Source organism: Citrus clementina, unplaced genomic scaffold, assembly GCF_000493195.1.
Source record: "Citrus clementina cultivar Clemenules unplaced genomic scaffold, Citrus_clementina_v1.0 scaffold_4, whole genome shotgun sequence".
In the NCBI taxonomy this organism is placed as follows: Eukaryota; Viridiplantae; Streptophyta; class Magnoliopsida; order Sapindales; family Rutaceae; genus Citrus; species Citrus x clementina.
In genome coordinates this window covers 9,702,433-9,707,434 of record NW_006262274.1, presented here as the reverse complement: position 1 = coordinate 9,707,434, position 5,002 = coordinate 9,702,433, and the positions used below count along the sequence as shown (strand labels likewise).

The window sequence follows — 5,002 nt, the reverse complement described above, 5'->3', positions numbered from 1 at the left end:
TTTACCAGAATTTATCGCAATAATTAGTCCGTTAATCTCTAAACTTTATTCTTGATTGCGCCGTTGTTTGTTGAGTGTCTTGAACTTGATTTCACTTTATTCACTTGTATAAACATTATCCTTCAAGAACTAGTGAACTTGTGAAATACAATATTTATTGAATTACTTAAGACACATGTTTGTTATCATCAAAATTACATTATGTGTAGCTCTTTAGGCTAACACTTCATCATTAACAATAGCTCTAGGAGTGCCAAATCTCAAGAAAATATTCTTCTAAATGAACTTTACCATTGCTTTGGCGTCATTTGTGGACAATGCTGCTGCTTCTACCCACTTGGATACATAGTCCATAACAATTAAGATGTATAAGCTGCTAAAAGAGGATGGAAATGGTCCCATAAAATCTATTCCCCATACTCAAAAAGTTCCACCTCTAAGATGTTGATCAGTGGCATTTCATGTTCCCTATTCTTTTGCACCTGTCACAACATTTAACAAACTCGTAAGCATCTCTAAAAATAGAGGGCCAGTAATAACCTAATTGAAGAACTTTTGTTGTTATTCTATGTCCTTCAAAATGTCCACCATATGCGGCAGCATGACAAGACTGCAGAATGTTTGAAATTTCTTCGTCAGAAACACATCTTCTGATCACATGGTCTAAACACATCTTGTACAAGTAGGGATCATCCTACTGATAGGTTCTGACATCATGGAGAAATCTTTTCTTCTGCTGGTAGCTCAAATCTGACAGTAGTAATCCACTCACTAAATAATTAGTAAAATATGCATACCATGGAAAACCAGCTTGCTACAACATTTGTGCATGCTGTATTATTAGCAACTACTTATCAAGAAATGTTTCTATTACATCTTGCTTAGTTAAAATGCATGCATCTGCTTCCAACCTTGAGAGATGATCTTTTTTTTTTTCATTTTTTATCTTTGATCTTTAGATCAAACTTTTGGAGTAAAAGAATCCACCTAATCAACCTTGGTTTGACATCTTTCTTTGAAATCAAGTACTTTATAACTGAGTGATCCGTATAAACAGTCACTTTGGTGCAAACTAAATAAGCTCTGAATTTATCAAATGTATGAACAACTACCAACAACTCTTTTTTTGTGGTAGTATAATTGAGTTGTGTATCAGCTAGGGTCTTACTAGTATAACAAATAGAGTGAAAAATCTTGCCTTTGCCCTAGCAATGCTCCAACAAAGTGGTCATTAGCATCACACGTCAATTCAAAAGGCATACTCCAATCGAGTGCTACAACAACTAGTGCTGTAACAATGACTTTCTTCAACTCAACAAAGACCTTTAGGCAATTCTCATCAAAATTAAAGGGTCTATCATGCTCCAGCAACATGCATAAAGGTTTGGATATTTTGAAAAAATTCTTAATAAACTTTCTATAAAACCCAGCATGTCCTAAGAAACTCCTTATGCCCTTGACTGAAGTAGGTGGTGGAAGTTTATTAATCACCTCTATTTTTGTATTATCCGGCTCTATTCCCTTTCTAGAGACCCTGTGGCCTAGATCTATCCCTTCTTGTAACATGAAATGACACTTTTCCTACTTCAACATTAAATTTGTCTCTTCACATCTCTTAAACATATTTTCTAGATTATGAAAACAGACATCATATGATTCCCCAAGAACAAAAAAATCATCCATGCATACTACAAGTGTTTGCTCAACCATATCTGAAAAAATTGACATCATACACTTTTGAAAAATTGCTGGAGCATTGCACAAGCCAAATAACATCCTTCTAAAGGCAAATGTTCCGTAGGGACAAGTGAATGTTGTCTTCTCATGATCCTCTAGTGCTAGCAATCCGGTTGTAGTACTCTTTTCTAGCAAGTCTGTCCAACATCTGATCTATGAAAGGCAATGAAAAGTGATCTATGCTAGTGGCTTTGTTTAACTTTTTATAATCTATGTAAACTCTTCATCTAGTTACTGTTCTTGTAGGAATAAACTCATTCTTTTCATTTGCGATGACTATTACTCCACCTTTCTTTGGAACACATTGTATTGGGCTTACTCATGAGCTATCTGATATTAGGTAAATGATTCCAACATCAAGCCACTTGATGATCTTTTCCTTCACAACTTCCTTCATGATGGGATTTTATCTTCTCTGTTGCTCTACTAAGTTATTGTAGTAATCCTCCAGCAAAATCTTATGCTTGTATATGGATGGGCTGATTCATTTGATATTTGCCACAGTCCATTTGATGGCCTTATTGTATCTCCCTAATACATCCACCAAGCTTTTCTTTTGTTCTGCAATCAAAAAAGATGAAATGATTATAGGTAGTGTGTCATTGTCACCAAGGTAAACATACTTCAAATGTGAAGGTAAAAGTTTTAATTTTAAAATAGGAGATGATTCAATAGAGGGAATAGAAGACTTTACTTCCCCGTTTGAAAGATTTAAAGATTTAAGGTGCTCGTAAGTTCTTCTAGGTTACTTCTCTCCTAATGATACTATGTCAGCTGTTTCACGATCTTTTTCTTCAAGTTCTTCAAATGTTACAGCCTTGATTTCTTCATTACTGCAGTATCTGTTTAATCTCTCTACTACAGTAAAATCTATAACACTGATAAAATTACAGTCTTCAACATCATCAATACTCTTCATGGCATCTAGCACATTGAGTATAATTTACTAATCATTAACCCACATAGTCAGTTTTCATTTTTGTACATCTATTAGGGTCTTAACTATGGCTAAGAAGGGTCTGACTAAAATTATCAGTACTTCTTTATCTGTCTCAAAGTCCAGCACTGTAAACTCTACTGGAAAATAAATTTATCCACTTTCACCAATACACCTTCAATCTTACCTTATGAATAGACATAAGATATGTTAGCAAGTTGTAAAGTCATTATTGTTAATTTAACTTCTCCAACTCCCAATTGCTTGAACACTAATAGAGGTATGGGATTGATGCTAACTTCCAAATCATAAAACGTATTGTCATTGTATTTAGTTCATATAGAGCATGGGATTGTAAAGCTTCCTGAATCCTTCAGCTTCTGAAGCATCTCGTTATGAAGCATATAGCTGCATTCTTGTAGCAAAGCAACTATTTCAAACTCTTTAAGCATTATTTTCCTTGCCAAAATATCCTTCAAGAACTTCACATAATTTGGCATTTGTTTTAAGGCTTCCACAAAAGGAATGTTGATATGTAGCTGCTTGAACACTTCTAAGACTTTATTGAATTATTTATCTTGTTTTTGTTTCTAGATTCTTTGAGAAAAATATGGCGGGTGTCTAAACTGTTGTGCTATAGCAGGTTGTACAAATTGCTTTTCTTTTGTCATGTTCTGGATTGATGTGGGTGGTGTTGCAGTATCCTCACCAACACATGCTGGAGCATCATTTTTTGTAGATGTTGTAGCTTGCCTATTTACACTAATGTGCTGGAAAGTGGGAGGTTGTGGTTCCGTTTTAACTTGAGTTTCTTCTTAGGTTATAACGGGTTAACTCTTCTTTTTAGTACACTAATTGGAATATGAACATATTTTCTAGATTTTAAATTAATCACTTTGCAATGTTCTTTTCCTTTTCTTCTTGGATCCTCTGTATTGCTAGGTAAACTGCCTTGAGGTCTGTTGCTTAGTGCTGTAGTAAGCTGTCCAATCTGATTTTTTAAGTTTCTTAAGGATACAACTTGGCTTTGGACAACCGCTCCATTCTTCACAATATATTCTTTAATCAAAGTTTCAAAAGAACTGAGTTGATCATTGCTGGTATTTCTTTTCCCCTGATTTTACTGGTGAAATATAAGTGGTTGACCAGGCATGTTTTGTCCACTGGGTACGGCAGTATGTTTATTCTGATTGCTCTATGAGAAGTTTTGGTGATGTCTCTATCCAATGTTTTAAGTGTTTGAATAAGGATTATTGTAGTTCTGTCTGTTGCAGATGCCCACATAGTTCACTGAAGCAGGATTTCCAAGACCATTGTCGAATAGATGTCCTTCTCTATAATAAACACAAGATACCTCAGTAATTTGGTTAAAGTTGCTGAAGTAGTAATTATAGCCTTCGCTATATTTGTTAATGAGGTTACTTGGGCTGATAATACTGTCAATGCATCTACATTGTGGACTCCTGCCCATTGTTATTATTAACATTTCTTTATAAAATTTCATAAGCCTCATTATAAGACTTAGATAACAAGGTCCCACTTACTGAAGCATCCACCATCAATCTAAGTACTTGGGTTGAGACCATTATAGAAAATTTCTAACTGTATATAATAAGGAATATCATGATGAGGACATCTCTTGAGTAACTCCATGAATCTTTCTCATGCATCATACAAACTTTCATCTTCAAGTTGATGGAAAAATTTGTGATCTCATTTCTCAATTTTGCATTCATGGCAGGTGAGAAGTACTTTATTAAAAATTTATCCACCAAGTCATTCCATATAATAATGAAATCAGGCGGTAGAGAGTTCAACCATACTCTTGTTCGATCCCTTAGAGAAAATGGGAAGAGTATGAATCTTAATGCTTCCTGCGATACTCCAGTAATCTTGAAAGCATCACTTACTTCCATAAATAATTTAAGGTGAAGGCGAGGATCTTCTGATGCCAGTCAATTGAATTGCCGCACTGTTTGAAGTATATAAACATCACTAGTTTACGCTCAAAATTAGCAGCTTGCACTTTAGGTCTAACTATTCCAGGATTTATGGCTTGAGGGGCCAACAAGGCATAATCTCTAATGGCTCTGTCTCTATCATCTGTTATGTAGATACTATTATTGTTCTCTAGTTGCCCATAAATATTTTGTCCATTTTGACCTTCTTTACCTCCATGTGCATTGACGGGTTCTATTTCTCATCGAGGGTTCAAGTTCCTTATATCTTACAAATCATCTATGTCTGCAGCATTTCTTAAATTTCTATGATCTTTTCTCAATCTCCTTGCATTTTTTTTAAATTTCTAAATCAAACTAGAATTAAACA

At 34.7% G+C, this 5,002-nt stretch overlaps 1 non-coding gene across 1 annotated transcript; it reads left to right on the top strand.

Moving 5' to 3' along the window:
- Positions 1-4,292: 4,292 nt before the first annotated feature.
- LOC112099427 lies at positions 4,293-4,401 on the top strand. The gene has a single exon (XR_002906229.1). It is a non-coding gene; the product is annotated as a small nucleolar RNA R71 (small nucleolar RNA).
- Positions 4,402-5,002: the final 601 nt, after the last annotated feature.